Genomic DNA, 17,353 nt, shown 5'->3' with positions numbered 1-17,353 from the left:
GAAGACTTTTCGCTCTCAGGTTTATTGAGAGGCTTGGTGCGAATGATCCTAAGACCCTCCCTAATAGGAAGAGGGACTCCCTAAAATGGGCTAGGGAATTTGCTGCACGTCTAAATTCGGAAACATCCCGTACATAAAAGAACAAGGACGCACAATAGTAAGATGGGTCCAAGAACCTTTGCCAATGTCGCTAGGGACAGTTTAGTGATGGCAGTTGTCGACAAGGGAGAGGAACAGTGTTGCATACCTAGGAATAATTGGAGTGGGATAGTCAATGGACTGTCATTAGTATACTCTGATGTCCTTGCGGAATTTACTGCGTCCCCTCCAATTTGTGATGATCCAGGCTGGTATTGGGGCCGATACAGACTAATTGCCTTCGGCGATCAACGCTCAATTTAAATGTATCGTTATGCGCTAAAGAGAGTGAGATCTGGGCAGGTGCAGCACTAGATTTAGTCAAGAAGGAAGATATTCATTCTCAACCAATGACGCATGCTTGGACGCCAAGCATTCCCTCAAATCCTGAATCGATGCTTGGAAAACTAAGGGAATGAAAACCCAATTTTTCAAGTTTGGATGAGGCTGATGGTGACCGGAGACATGCAGTATTCATATTAAACTTCGGCTGTCTCACAGACCTCAACAAGCCTGAAGGATTTGCATCCTACGGATTCAACAAGTTGAAACTGAAGGTCTATACAAGCGGTGGGGTTGGGGAATCAGAAGACGACTCAGCTGTTGTTGCTGAACACATGCTTAAGGAACTATCGACCACATCGTTAAAGTCTAGCGGATTGCAGGATACTGAAAATCCCCCTGCAGGAGAGACAGGAAGGAAAGGCATCGAAACAGACCCCCAACACCTATGTGAGTGGATCATCCGGTTGGACTGGGCTCAAGGTACGCTCCAGCGGGGAAGGATAGAACTCAAAAACTACTTCGACAGCAGCAGTTGGTGAAGCATGTAAGGAGAAATCGTCCACACCGCAAGTGTTCAGGGTGCTGAGGAAGAGTGGTACCACTGCTTTCTCCCCTGCCCCAAAATGCGTATGGGAGCTTGCATGACAAGATATTACCAGGAACAGGCAAGAGGTACTACATATATCCATTGTATCGGAAGATAAAAGCGCAAGAATATGCGACAGGGAATTGATGGATGACCACAGCTTCTCAGATCATCGTTATATTACTTTCAGCCTTAGAAAAATACTGCAGAAGTTGTGACTGATAAATTTTAACAATTTGGATGAGGAAATTTATACTGCATGAAAAGTTTTTTTGGTTAGACTCACAGAGGCTTTGGAATGTAAACTAGAGATTTCTAAATTCTTTTATACTCAAACAACTAATTTTCGATTCAATTTTATTTGAAACTTTGAACTGTCAAGACGTTGTTCGGAAAGGACAGAAAATAATTAATTTTTGTTTAAAATTTTATTTGAATTTTTCATTTAAAACGGAGAAAATTATAAGATTTTTTTACAATTTTGTCAAATAGCGCGTTAGAAAAGAAGTTTTGGCTTTCAGTTTTTGTAGAAAATCGCCGTGTTCCACATCGTTCAAGAAGATTCTAAAGGATTTTTGTGAGGCAATATTTTACCTACCACTGAAAATTTTAAAAGGAAATCTAGAAGAATTTCTATGAAACTACACAAGGATTTGACGATATAATTTTAACTGGACTTTGGAAAATTTGTATAAACGGATGCAACAAAAATAGTAAATCTGATTAGTAAATCTATTTGGAATTGCCGCTAAAGCGGGAATTCCCCATCAAATGGCAACTATTTAAGAAGGGCATTCATTGAAGCCAATATCACATAAGGATGTTCTCCATCAATTTAACAATATTTTGCAACCAAATGCTGTCTTTTAAATGGAAGAAACCCTAATTTAAAAATTCTACTTAGTGAATTAGCTATCGAAATAATTTAACAACATTTTAAACAAACCGTGAGCTCAGCAAACTAAATTTTTAAAAAAAAAGAAAGAATTTCAGCTGTCATAACAATGAATAACTCCCAGTCAACAGGCCTGATGACAACGTTGAATTAACGGGTGAGTCCTTATTTTATTTTTTACATTCGCGATTTAGTTTGCATATGCTCAAATACCTACAACTAGTACACTTTAAAAAATCATAGAAATCAAAAAGATTTCTTCTGCTTATTTATTAATTGTTTTAATTTTTTTTTTGTTTAACATTTAAAATAATTATTACTAGTTTTTTTTTATTATCAAATTTGCAATTAATATTTCCTCTTATCTTAATATGATTTATAGCATCACTTTTTACTATTGTTTTGATTAATTTTAAATATATATTGTAATGAATTTCTAAGCATTATCCGTTCATTTGTGAAAGGTGATGGTCTTTAAGTAGAGGAGGTTATTTAAGGGCTGAAAGAACTTGGAATTCAGCATGGTAGGGTGGGAAGCTGATCAGTTACGAGATCAATAACTGCATCCTGTAGTAATAATATCATCTTCCTATTTCTCCCTTTTCTATTTCCTTACTTCATTTTCTACCTCTATCTTTTCCTTTTCAAGAGCTACCTTATTTTACTTTTATGTTTGCAAAACCGAGTCTACTTCTGAAGGGAAAGAACTGCCCCAAGACTGAGCGCGGCCGGGGCAAGGAGGTAGCCACTCCAGAGGAAGTAGAGCCCGTGTGGTGGTTCGTTACAAAGTGCTCCCGCGCCTAACAGAAGAAAAGCGGATTGGGATAAATTTCGGCACAAATTCTGCACGTCTATCCCTTTTAGACCAGAAAAGGAAGTGGAAATTCTGGAGGACATAGACATAATTGTCAAGCGGATCACGAAGGCCCTGGATGACTTGCAACAGGGCGAAAGCCACAAGAGCGATTGGGAAATCTATAAGGCTGAGCTAAGAAAATATAAGGGCAAGCATTCGTCGGAGGTTGTTAGGGAAGTTGTGTCTGGGCCGAAAATCTTATGGGCGGTAAGAAGTTTCGACTCCTTTAAGTTCCTGATGATGTATCACCCGTTGAATTACAAGCTGTGTCCGATAGACTGGTTCCCTGGCTTGTGGAGATATGTTCTGCTTGTATCAGAATGTCATATATACCTGTGGCATGGAGGGACACGAAGGTAATTTTCATTCCGAAAGCAGGAAAACTTTACCACACGAAGGCGAAACATTTTTGTCCTATTAGTCTGTCATCCTTTATGCTGACAACTTTTGAGAGGTTGACAGAAACATATCTTAGGGCAAAGATCCCTGGAGATCGCCTATCTCGGCATCATCATGCATATAGTAAAGACAAATCTACTGAAACAGCCCTTCACGACCAAGTGGGCTGCATATAGGGTCCTCTCACTGTCAAGGAATATACAATGTTAAAATTTCTTGACATTGAGGGAACTTTCAATAAAGTAAAAACGACGTCAATCATGAAGGAATTGGAGTTACTAGGCATCAACTCTACCGTAAGAAAGTTTATTAATAACTTTCATACTAAAAGATGCTTGCGGCAGGCTTGGGGTCTGTGGATCTTAAAAGATGGGTCAGCAGAGGAACACCTCAAGGAGGTTTACTGTCTCCTCTACTTTGGAATATAGTCTTTAACAATATATTATTGTCTCTGGAAGAAAAAGGTTTAAAAGTTGTCGCGTATGCTGATGACGTGGCTTTTACGGTTAGGGGAAGTTTTTCAGCACTCTAAGAAATATAACCCATGAAGCTCCACGTGCACCAGCGAAGTGGGCTACCGAAAATGGTCTAGGTGTAAATCCGTGTCCCGTGTCTCCCGCACTGGCAGTCATATGGAGTTCCACTTTAGGTTTTCATTTCTTTGAGAAGCTGTCTAAGGTTCGAAACGAAACGTCTTTCAAGGGGTAAAAGGGAAAGTGAATCCCAGAACGCACTAAATAAATTTTCGTATTTATAACCGAAAAATGTTGAAATATGAGATAGAAAAACAAATTGGGCCACTATCTTGAAATCCAAAGAATGTATTTTGAATGAAATATTGATTGCTGATGGCCTATTATTTTAATGTGGTAATAATCATATCATATCCGATCCGAAACGTTTGCCTTTCCTTCTAGGTTTCCTATCGTCGCTTTGATTATACCTCAATGGTATGGATAGGATAGGAGCATGTATCCTCTACCCATTGTTCCGTCGTCTAAAGTCTTATAACCGCAGTGGCTGTCTTATTTGTGTATGGGCCTTATATCTGAAATAGTCTCCAGTGCACTCAAAGGCGTAGTCTTTATAGTTCAGCCTTAGCTAAGACAACATGTTCTGTGAACCTGTTATATTGTCCTTATTTTACACTTTTCCTCCATAAGCAGTCCTGTAGAGTCCGTGGACTATTCTCGAATTCAGGCTACATTTCGAGGCCAACATCTCTGAGCCTTCTATGTGCACTCCTTGATTTGGCATTTTGTTGTAACCACATACTAATGTGGGAGGCCGCCGCAGCGCAGGGGTTATCATGTCCGCATAAGACGCTTAACGTCTGGTTTCGAATCCTAGCGAGAATATCAGAAATAAAATGTCAGTGGTGGTTATCTCCTCCTAATGCTGGCGACATTTGTGAGATACTTTGCCATATTAAAACTACTCCCCAAAGAAGTGTTACACTGCGGCACGCCGTTCGGACTCGGCTATTAAAAGGAGACCACTTATCATAGAGCTTGAACTTGAATCGGAAAAAACTCTTTGATATGTCCCCGTTCCTTAATGGAATGTTTATGGGCAAATTTGCGTTTCCATATTTAAGCTGAGCAAGCTTGCTGCGGTCCCGAGGACCTATCGCCGCGGGACAATATGGCTATTGGTTATTTACTTGACACGGGATATCTGTGAGAACCGCACAGGCTGGAACATTGAGAGCCGATCTGTGTCGTGCTCATTGCTGTCACGAGAAGCTTAGCTGAGAGCTACCGGGCGCGTCCCAGGCTGTCATTGTGGAGTGCTACGGAGTAGCTGCAAACGGCAGTCGCGGACAATCAGCGGTATCGAGCGGAGAGTCTTAGTAAGAGGCTTGGCGGCACCGGCTCTTCCACAAATACTGAGTGTTTATGATGTTCGATATGAAAAGGAGAGTTATTGGCGCTTTTAAATAACAAACGAACACACTGGTCCCAATAACCCAACTAATCATATTGAGCATCACAGACGCTCAATATTTACGCGCTCGTTATGACGATGAGCACCACACAAATGAAAGTCAGAGTTCCAACCTGTGTGGTGCTCGTAGTCATCCCATGCTGGAATCAAAATCGTTCTGTTTAGGAAACGTGGCTCATTTAATTGGCTCACCATCGTCTATCTCGTGAACGGGCAAATTTTAGCCTTCACTGAGCTTATATCAGATAATGACAAAGTGTACTTATTCCCGTGTGACCTTGGTTTCGCCAAAAATAGTTTTCCCCTTTCCCATTCGTTTTGCCAAATAAATATTAAGGTGGCCGCCAATTCGCACGAAATAATTATTTCGAAGTCACAGTTCGAAAATTAAAACATGTTTTGTCTGCAAGGGAAATCTGTGATTAGTACAACTCTGATTTTGAGTATGTTACTAGTTCGCGCCATTTTTCGTTGTTTGTGTTATAATTCTTAACTATAATACACACACACAACTACAACTCGTTGACAGATAGTGCACTTCGCGACAAAAAATTGTAAATTTCAAAATTTCGCTAGAGGTGCATATTCAACTTAAAGGTTGGTACTATATTCGGATTTCGCGGTGAAACTCCATAAAAAAATAAGCGGAAAATATTGATGAAAAGTGTTCGTTTCGCTATAACTTGTTTTTTCATCTAGTGAAACATTTACATTTCACGACACCCAAGGAGAGCACATTTACAGTTGCTGCGCAACAAATCGTTTCCTTGTGTTTCCGCGAAATTTAGTTAATTTTTTCTTACATTTAATCCATAACGAGATAATTAAAGGTGTTCTCATTTGTATAACAATCACAAATCATATGGTGCAATCCATCATCAAGCTGATCGACGACGATACACACAAATAAATTTGTGTGCGTTTGTGTATACGTGTGCGTACATGAGCAGAGAATATGCGAGAAAGAAGATAACAATAAAGAGAATGTAAACGAAAATCTGACATCTTTTACTGTCAATCCTGACCGGCTGTTAACAGCTCTTTGCGTGAGACCACCTTTGCATTTAATCGAAAGAGGCGCTTCGGTATCTAACATTGGCTCTGATAATGTCCAAACTGACCTGCGTGGAGTTAGCGACGTCGCTAACTTTTATAAATCACAGGGTGACACAAACTAATAAAAAATTAAAAAGTACCGAAATAATCAACTGTTTTTAGCTCCGGTCGATAGAAAATTAAGTTTTCTATCGACCGAAACTGGAGGACAGGACACAAAATTCAGTCTGTAGGACATAATCAGTGCCTATGATGCCACCCAATAGTCGGATGTTCCCACGATAGGCAGCGGAGGTGGAGAAGCTTATATTTTTGCGTTTGGGTTTTTGTTATTTTTGTTTTCGGTGGTCTTCATTGGTTTAATTTCATTCAGTAGTCTTTGGCTTCAATTCTATTTGCTTAACATTTCAGAATTATTTATTTTTAGTTCTTTTGTTTCTTTTCAGGTTTTTAACACTTTTTTGGTTTCTAGCAATTCTTCTTCTCTTTTAGGTTTTAATAATTTTCAGTTCTTTTTATTTTTTTAGGTTTTTGCTTGTATAACTTCTCTTCCATTTCAGATTGTAATAATTTTTTTTCAGTTTTTCAATTTGTTTATTTCTTTTGTTCTCAGACTTTTCAAATCGTTAAAATTTTTATTTTCAGACCTTTGACTTTCAATCACTTAACTTTTCAAGCTTTATTTATATTCCTTTAACTTTTAAAGCTTTCAAATTTTTTCTAAAAGTTGGTACTATATTCGGGTTTCGCGGTGAAACTCCATATAAAAAATAAGCTGAAAATATTAATGAGAAGTGTTCGTTTCGTTATCAATGTTGGTACTACTTTTTTTTTGGGGTGGAAAATTTCCCTAAATCGTTCTTTCGGTGGTTTGGCAAGGTTACCACATTTAATTTTTTTTGGATTCTTTGGTCAAAATGTTGCCATTTACACATACAAATTCATATGTCACCAATCCATTTATCAGCTGTTTACGTACATGTTTACACACAAATGTGAGTGTGTGGACCGTACTCAAATTTATATATGTTGTTGCAATTTCAACCAAACATGCATATTAATTTTTATATGTAAATGGCAACATTTTGGCCAAAGAAAAACAAAAAATCAACTGTGGTAATCTTGTCAAACCACTGAAAGAACGATTTTGGCAAATTTTTCCCAACAGAGAAAAATGCCAGCTTGCTTTAAGAAGCCTCAACACACTAAACAATATATTCAGCAGGACTAAATCAAGGATGAAAAAGGAGGACAAATTAAATGTAGTTTATAAGATTAAATGTAATGGGGATGAAACTAATTAATGTAAAATGATATATGTAGAAACAACCAAAACTAAATTAAAAACAAGATTATCATCTCACAAATATGACCAGAAAATGAAAAACAAACCTTTAGAACAAAAAATTGCACTTGCAGCACATTGCACTTTAACAGGCCATACACCAAATTTTAAAGACGTAGACATACACATCAGGATTCACTGAATAAGGTTAAGCCAAGCGATCAGCCGATATACTTTTTTTTTAATATTTGGCAGTACTTGGCATTGAGGATGTCAACTTGTTCTCTTTTTACATTCATTCTTTGTTTACGTTTTCTCCTATATAATGACATTTTCAATCGTCAGATTTGACATCCTTAATGATGTTTATGGGGCCTATCCACTTTGTGTTTTGCATGTGACCTAACCTTCTATTAGTGAATCCTGCATACACATGAATCCAATCAAAAAAGACGATTTACATTAGAAATGTTACATATTATTGACACCCCTACAAACAAACGTATGAACTTTAAGAAAAACACAGACAATTGTGCTCAAATTTACAGGAATTTGGTACAAAAATACAGATAAAAATGAGAGAGCTTTAGTCGAACTTGTGCGCTATAAAGAAAAAATCGATTGTTTTGTTTCAGAATGTAATAAATTTCAAATGTATAAATGTTTTTAATTTTTTGTAAAATTACTTGTTTGTTAAATTTATAGTTAAAACCCTGATGAAGATCACCGGCGGTGGTCGAAATATTGGTAAAAATTACAAATAAAACACCAACACCTGTTTTTGTAAATTGTTCGATGACCTCGATCCAAACCAAGAAGACAAAAATATAAAATTCCAAAGGTCAACAATAAAATCACCGAGTTACTTTTTTTACATAATAGATTTTGAAGCAAAAAAAAATTTCGGTTGCAGCCAAGATATTTATGTCGCCACTTAAAAATAGTTGTGTAGAATACAAGGCGACAAACATCGACTTGTAATTTTGGCCGAATTTTAAACATTTTTGGCTAATAAAGAACATAGGTGCTGTAATTAATCTTTTTTTGCAAATAACTTTATTTCATATAGCATGAAGCGTTCAAAACCTTCATAAAAGTATTATGGTTTCAATGAGATTTTTGTCGTTTTTCAAAAAAGTAACCCTGAAAAATTTGTATTTCCAACTGTGAAAAACGAATATAGACCAATTTGAGCCCCGTACCTGCAAACGAATTTTTCGGTAACGGTTCGCCAGAGGTGGATACTGCCCTTATCAAGGCGGATTTTAAAAGGTCTCACGCGAACAGCTGTTAAGAGTCAAGCGGGTTTGACGTTATTAAGATGTTAGATTTTTGTCTGCCTTCTCTTTGTTGTCATCTTCTTTCTTGCATATTATCTGCTCATGTACCCATACGTATACACACACGCACACAAATTTCTTTGTCGATCGTCGATCAGTTTGATGACAAGATGGCGGATTGCACCATATGATTTGTGGTTGTTGTACAATTGAGACCACCTTTAATTGTTTCGCCATGGCCCTTTATCTAAAAACAAGTTAATTTGGGTATGCACCTCTAGGGAAATTTTCTATTGCAGCCATGACATAATTACCAGGTACCGTAAACAGCTGAGTACATTTTTTTCTCGCGAAGTGCACTATCTGTCAACTAGTTGTGGTTGTGTGTTTCTATTATAGTTAAGAACCAAAACACACAAACAAGGAAAAATGGCGCGATCTAGTAACATACACAAAATCAGAGTTGCACTAATCACAAATTTTGGCAGATGTGCACTCAATATTTTGTTGTTGGGCAACTGCCACTACCTGTAAATGAATATATCTCGGTTGCAGTCCAGACATTTATGTCGCTCGAAGAAATATTTGTGTGGAATACAAGATGAAGACATATAATATTGACCGAATTTTAATAATTTTTGGTTATAAAGTACATATTTGCTGTAATAAATCGTTTTTATTTGCAAATTACTTTATTTCGTGTTTCATGGAGCTATAAAAAATACATTTTCATTTGTACAACAAACACAAATCATATCGTGAAATCCGCCGTCTTGTCACCAAGCTGATTGTAGCTTTGCCAACACAAACAACGATATTTGTGGGTGTGTGTATACGTGTGCGTACATGAGCAGCGAATATGCGAGAAAGAAGATAACAACAAAGAGAATGCAAATAAAAATCTGTCATCTTAATACCGTCAATCCTGGCCGGCTATTAAGCTGTTCGCGTTAGACCACCTTTTTCAAATCCGCCTTGTCGTAGCTGCAAGAAAAAATTTACCAATGCCTATTATGTAACCCTGTAACGCAAAGAAATTTTCTTTTGAGCTGCGTACCTGTAAGCGAAATTTTCGGTAATGAAAATTTTGTTTAAGGTGCATGTAGATGTCTTATGACATGTCAATTTTTGTATGCACATATAATTTAAAACATTTGTCAAAATTGTCGATTTACATACGATTCCTAATATTTGCTATCACATCTGCATGTTATTTTCGTATGACTTAACCAAAACATTTGAGCAAAAGCTATTTTTTTATGCGTAAACATTGCTAAAGTTGTGAGAAAACTGGTTAAATCATAAATTTGTGAAAACAATTTAATTTGGGGTTACTTTCATTCGACTGACAACAAAAACAGCAGATTTCCTAACGTTTTTGTTTTTGAAAAGTGATTCTCATATGTTAGTTTAGTTTGTATCACACGACATGTACAACTCAACATGTGCTAAATGTGACTTGCCATAAGACAACTACATGCCGTGTATATGTATGGTAAAGAAAACTCCGCCAGAGGTGCATATTGCAACAATTATAAAATAACATTTTTATTAAAATTGTACCATATGTATTGAGGGAATGTCCTACTGAATGAAATCAGCAGGTTTGTTTGCGCGAGTTGCGATATCGCGAGAGGAAATATAGTACCGGCATATATCTCGAAATAATTCGCCAAAAAGGAAGATAGTACCAACCGTAACGTTACAAAACGCCGAACGCGGTGTGTCTGTTTTGCCCGTTACGCCGGTGATATTGCTGACGTAGACGTTAGAGAACATGCGCACGGCGGCTTTACGGCGTTATCATATTAAACACGAGCCATGTTGTCTGTCGTGCTCTTATTTTCCAATTCGAAAATAAATTAATTCTCGATTGTACTGAAAGTATTGTGAAAAACGTGTCTAATATACCTATTCTAAGGCTATAAAATTAAAAAAAAATTTAAACTAAAACGCTGACGCATTTTATGACGAAATTTATCTTATTTTCTGCCTTGGAGGAGCTGCAGAGTTGTAGTAATCTATCCACATAGGGAAAAAATTACCTTAAGACATTTTTTCTTGCGTTATCGCTGTAAAAGCAACGTTAAGAAATAATTAACAAAGAAAATGTTACAGATACAAAAAAACTAGGTAAGTAACGATGTCACGGCAGCAGTAATGCAAAGTTTCCTGCAATAAACTCAAATGCAAATATCTATCTATATGGTGAAAATTTTTTTGCTTCGTGCTTTTGTGAAATCGTATATGTATGTAATTTCTCATTGAAGGGAATTCGGTATTCTCAATGTTGAAAATCACCTCAATTACACAACATAATATGCATTTGCAGGTCGCAAGTAGTGTGTTCTGCAAATTCTGTCCGATAAATAATTGCGAATATGAAAATTGATTACAAATCATATACAATAATAGTGTGTGAACGAACTGTAACACTCCCCCTCTAACCCCATGTGTTTGCCGATAGTTTCCCGTTGTACAATGGAACACATCAACGACCATTTGCATTTTGTACACTTATGTGATTTGCATTCGTCGTGCTATCCCCTCACTGCTCTGTTTATGAGTTGTTAGGTAGCGCCGTCTTGTTTATACAAATTTTTCTCTTTTTTAATTTATTTTGTAAAAATGTAAAAATGTGTTGTTTGAAGCAAGAAATGCATTTCTCCAAAGTATTTTTTTTAAAGCCAGACCTTTCAATAGATGCATGGTAAAGCATGCCCCTATGTGGAAAGTTCATTTGTCAATAGGATGTCATAGTCGAGTCCTAAATATTAACAAACAAGAAAAATGTTTAATTAAAATAAACATTTTTATAATATTTAAGCGCATCACAACTACAAAAATTACTCATAACTTCAAATGGGAATCTCCATTCGCTCTGTAGGTATGTAAGAAGTGTACATGGTATGTCGTGCATACATCAACAACTTGTCACTACTACAGCGTTGTTATTTTTCCTACAGAGTTCGCATGATGATTTTTGTTAATTACTGCGTACACGTCAACGTTGTATTTATTTATTGTCATTGTTTTCGCTTTTTGTATTGTACCATTCAGTAATCATATTAAATACTCGGTAGAAAAGTAAGGCGACGTAGTAGGGTATGTTAGAACCAGGTTACGTAGTGAGTGGCTTTCATTTGTCCAAGTCCAGGACAATCTAGATCCCTCCTTCAAGTCAACCGAGGAGTAACTGCCTTGATATTGCGACATCCATGTTTACACACTTGTGTTCGTACAATTAGGCCACTTGATAGAGACATCGCACATCAATCCCATGGTAGCCGGGTGTACTTTCCCGATTTGCACGATGGAGTCCTTCATCGGCAAGGGCTGCCGCCTCAGTGTACAACACACTGCTACAACAACTAAAACATCGTAGTGTCGTAAGTTCAATGTAAAGTTGGTCAAAAAAGAGGTGGATAAAACTTATTCACGGATATTTTTATACCCTCCACCATAGGATGGGGGTTTACTTATTTCGTCATTCTGTTTGTAACTACTCGAAATATTCGTCTGAGACCCCATAAAGTGTATATATTTTTGATCGTCGTGACACTTTATGTCGATCTAGCCATGTCCGTCCGTCTGTCTGTCTGTCGAAAGCACTTTCGAAGAAGTAAAGCTAGCCGCTGAAATTTTGCACAAATACTTTTTTTTTTGGGTAGGTCGGGCCATAGCGGCCCATGTTTTGATATAGCTGCCTTATAAACAGATCTTGGGTCTTGATTCCTTGAGCCTCAAGAGGGCGCAATTATTATCCGATTGGAAAGAAATGCACGACGTGCTTCGCTATGACTTCCAACAACTGTGCTAAGTTAGGTTCAAATCGGTCAATAGCCTGATATAGCTGCCATATAAACCGATCTTGAATCTTGACTTCTTGAGCCACTAGACGGCGCAATTCTTTCCCGATTTGAATGAAATTTTGCACGAAGTAATTTATTATAACATTCAACAACTGTGCCAAATAAAGTTAAAATCGGTTCATAACCTGTTATAGCTGCCATATGAATCGTTCTGGGATCTTGACTTTTTGAGCCTCTAGATTTGCCTGAAATTTTGTACGACGGATCCTCTGACCATCAACATACGTGTTTATTATGGCCTGAATCCGTCTATAGCCTGATACAGCTCCCATGTAAATCGATCTCTCTATTTTACTTCTTGCGCCCCCAAAGGGCTGACATTTTACACAGGTCTCCAACAAATATTTTAGTAGTGGTCCGAACCGGACCATATCTTGATATCGCTCTTATAGCAGAGCAAATCTTTTCTTTTATCCTTTTTTTTGCCTAAGAAAAGATGCCGGGAAAAGAACTCGACAAATGCGATCCATGGTGGAGTGTATATAAGATTCGGCCCGTCCGAACTTAGCACGCTTTTACTTCTTTTTATTATTATAAGTTCAAAAAAACTGCGCCCAACTAAAAAACAAATATTGATTTTTGTATAAAAATATTTTTTTTTTTCATATATTTGTCGTTGAAATTAATTATTAATCAATTCCCTAAATTTTATAGCAATAAATTATGTAATTAAAGCTATAGTAATTTGAAAAATCTCGTAATTTGAAAAATCTCTAAAAATCGTATATCTTGCTTCGTAAAACGTTTTCTTAATTGCTCATTTAAAAGGTTTGTTGAGTGTAGGAATTTACTACTTTTTCATAACGCTTTTGCTAATATTAGACCTGTTCCTCTAAGGAGGATTTTTGTATTCTCTCGGTCTACTACAAACCCGCAATTATTTATTCCTAGAATTAGAAGAAACATATATGCGAGATCATATGCTGTTAGAGTAGCAAGATGCTGGAACCGACTGCCTCATTAATTACGCATCTTTTCCCATTCCAACAACGTTTTCCGTTTAAAACTTCTTGATTTTTATAACTCTTTTGCTGATGGTTAATTTTTTTCTCCTTGTTCTATTCTTACTTCGGATTTTCAAAGCTGCACTATTTTTAATTCTTGTGCACTTTGTTGGACCACTTTCTATTTATCGCTCTCTTCCATTTGGATTTCTTTTATATTCTTTATTTTTAATGGCTGGGGAGCCAAATATTAGGTAAATATAATAAAGTACCTCATATTGTTAAGAAATTAATTTAATTATCTGTTATACTCAGGTTACTGAAATGTTTGTATGTAATTATTTTATGGGCCTTATTGGCTTTATATTACATATTTGGTTAATAAATGAAATGAAATGAACATTTAAACTTTCATAAATAAAGGCTTAAAATAGGTTTATTTGGCAGTTCTATAAAGGAAATAAATAAACCTATTTCAAACCTACATTAGTTTTAAAGCAAATGGCACAAAAATTGAAAATTAATTAATAAAAACTTCAATTAGAGTACTAATCTATTTTTTATGACTTCTGCACATTCACGATGCGTGGAGTTGAGACTCTGGCATACCTTTATGGCCAGAGTTTTTGGTATCTCTTCAAACAGATTTTGTTTCAGTTGTTGTAGTCACATTTTCATGTGGAGGTGGCGTTCCTTGTCAAGCTCCTGTAGGTGAGCAAGCTTGTTCCGGTCCAAGGGACCGATCGTCGCGGGAACAAGGTGGCCACTGGTTATTTAAAGGCGCCAAGCACGTCGAGCATCATAGGTACTCAGTATGTGTGCAAGAGCCGGTGGCGCCCGGACTCTCACTCGATACCGCTGATTGTCTGCGCGACTGCCGTTCCAGCTACTCTGTGAAGAGCGTTCCACTATCCGCAAGCCCGGTAACTCGCAGCTAAGCTTCTCGTGGCACCATTAAACACTACACAGATCCGACCTCAGTGTTCCGGCCTGTGTGGTGCTCATAGCTATACCGTACCGGGAGATTTTGTTTCAGGCATTAAAGTAGCGGTCCATAGATATTCCTCATTCGACATTCGGTCGCTGTAAAAAATTCTCAGTATCTCCCCATATATGTTCTACGGGTTTCAAGTCTTTCCTTTGCCAATTTACTAGTGTTTCCGGTGTTGGAATACCAATATCATAAACATATCCCATTTTGCATAAGTTAACATTATATGTTCCAAAATTCCAACAAAGACAGAAGTATTTATGACCTACATCATTGTACAAAGGCTCCAATGTGTCAATACTTTTTCCCCCATCATGTTAGACTATATATTTTGTATAATGTGATATATATTATGTGTTGAGAAGACATCCGACGTACTGTCTTTTTTTGTCTTGCTTGCTAATACAAAAGCCTCACGGCCAAGATACTATATTGTTTTGTAATAATAGTTTTCTTATATATAAATATTAATTTTTGTTTGTTTGTTTGTTCCGTATAGACTTAAAAACGGCAGAACCGATTACCTTGAAATTTTCACAGATTGGTGTAGGTTGGTCTAGGCTATATAATTTTTTGATATTGGAAGTGGGACGGACCCTCCTCCTTATCTCAAAAACACCACCCAAAATCAAAAGTGGACCGATCGGGACAATATGGTATTGAAGAATACCATATTATCCCGAAATAGAATATTCGTATTTTTCAATACCAAATCCAAGGTATTGAAGAATACGAATATGATATCAAAAATTGGGTCCAAGTACCCAGGAAGTCGCCCTAACCCCAAAAGTTCTCCAAGCAGACAAATTGAACGTTCACATCTATATGGGGCTTAAATGAAAGGTATTTTGGAGTAAATTACGCATCTGTCATACAAAATCAGGTCGAAGTATAGGGAGTCATCCCACCCTCCAAAAAGTCCCAAATGGGGATATCAGCCAATCATGACTATAAGGGACTTGCTTTGAATCGATTTTCTCGAAATTTTCACAGATTGTGTAGGTTTTCTGGAAGGAAACATAGGCTATATAATTTTCCAAAAACACCACCCAAAATCAAAAGTGGACCGATCGGAGAGTGGAGTGTAGAGTAGAATACGAATATGCAATTGACATAAAAGTCTAAGTACTCAGCGGGCGGGTATTATGAAGTAGATTACGAATATGGCAAAAAAATAAGTCCATGTAATGAGATGTGTCCCCACCCTCAAAATACCCCTAAATGGGCATATTAACCGTCACGGTGGGACTCAAATGAAAGCAATTTGGGAGTAGATTAGGAAAATGACATTAAAATTAATGTTTAAGTACTAGGTGGCGCCCAACCTCCTTAAAAGACTTCAAATAGGTTTGACCCATCATGACAATATGGGATTCATATGAAAGGTATTTGAGAATAGAAAAGGAATCTAGTTTTGCGGTCAAGTGTTTGTGGGGTTACCCAAAGCACCCCCTAAACTGAACTTATTTCCCAAACATATCAACAACAAGCTCAAATGAAAGGTTATTGGGAATAAAAAACGAATTTGATACCTATTTTTAGGGCAAAGTTGCCGAGTGCCATCCCCAGCCCTAGCACTAAAACTGTCTCCAAACTATACATATTTAAGGGCCATGGGAATTTTAAGCTTAAATGAAATTTATTTGGGAGTAGGGCTCAAATATCAATGAATGCTTCTCACATATCAATGAATGCTGCCCGATTCAAGTTTAAGCTCAATGATAAAGGAAATAATTTTTATAGCCAAGTCCCGACGGGATCATGCAGTGCGACAACTCTATTGGGAAAAGTTTTTACATGACTTCTATACATGGTACAGTACCTCCCAAATGTCGCCAACAATAGGAGGGGATAACCACCACTTAAAATTTTGTTTTTGCCAGGATTTGAACCCACGCGTTTTGCATCATTGGCGGACTTGCTTACCTCTGCGGTTCAATGGCACGAATTTGGTACTAACATTCGGGGGAAGGTTAAAGAAGGCGTTGCAGAGCGGGCCCTGTTCGTTTAGTAATTATATATAATTGGATATGGCAGATCTATATGGATCTAATTAGATCTAACTATATCTTATACGAGATATATTTGGCATTGACAATTTGATGATGCGGCCGAACTTGCAGGTGTTGAATATATAAAAGCACTTAGTCTATAAAAAAGCGAGAGTTCGTTTTTATGGCATATCCACCCGTCCCGAAAATTGAAATTTTTATAATATAACACTGTTTGGGCCACGTATCTCTTTATTTCGTTCATTATTTCATCTCTTTGTCTTGACAATGAAGGACTTTGAACGAAAGCACTTAAGGCATCTTCTTCCCCAATACTTGATCCTTCTAGATTGGTTGAACATAAATTTGGGTGCAATATGTTTTTGTAGTAGTTTACCATTTATTTACACTTTTCTTGAACTTATTGCACTTCAGTTTGTTCGAAGTTTTGAAGCTTATTTGCTGGAGGAAACAAGAAAGTGCAACTTTGTGTACATCAAAAATATTCGGGTCAACTACACCGTCAATATGATGTAGCAACTTTCTCTAGTTTGCCTGCACATCAATAACCTTTATTATTCTTCAAAGGGTTTTAATACTTCTATGATGTCGTTAATAGTGCACAAGTTCAAACGGGATATTCTTCTGGATTCACCCTTATCCCCAAGTATCCGCGTTATATCGGCAAAATTTGTTTAATTTAATTCGATAGAAAATAAATGGTCTTCCACCATTTTGGTGTGTAACTCTTAAGGGTTGTACTAAGGCTGCTGTTTATACACGTCTTTTTAAAATACTTGACAATCTTCGCACAAGCATTTGCAATGG

The 17,353-nt window shown here is 37.0% G+C and overlaps 1 protein-coding gene across 5 annotated transcripts in view; it reads left to right on the top strand.

Annotated features, from left to right (window-relative positions):
• Nucleotides 1-10,554: 10,554 nt before the first annotated feature.
• The window catches only part of LOC106081143 (E3 ubiquitin-protein ligase Ufd4), a 115,492-nt gene continuing 108,693 nt past the window's right edge, over nucleotides 10,555-17,353 (top strand). For 4 of the 5 annotated variants that reach the window (XM_013242902.2, XM_013242901.2, XM_013242900.2 and 1 more), the window contains exon 1: nucleotides 10,555-10,860. The gene's annotated coding sequence lies outside the window, so the exon portion shown is untranslated. Of the gene's footprint in view, nucleotides 10,861-12,097; nucleotides 12,117-17,353 lie in introns of those variants that run through there. The other variant, XM_059365235.1, reaches the window with a different exon arrangement.

Source organism: Stomoxys calcitrans, chromosome 3 (assembly GCF_963082655.1).
Source record: "Stomoxys calcitrans chromosome 3, idStoCalc2.1, whole genome shotgun sequence".
Taxonomy (NCBI): domain Eukaryota; kingdom Metazoa; phylum Arthropoda; class Insecta; order Diptera; family Muscidae; genus Stomoxys; species Stomoxys calcitrans.
Note: the sequence above shows the minus strand (reverse complement) of the source record. Positions and strands in the feature narration are given on the sequence as shown.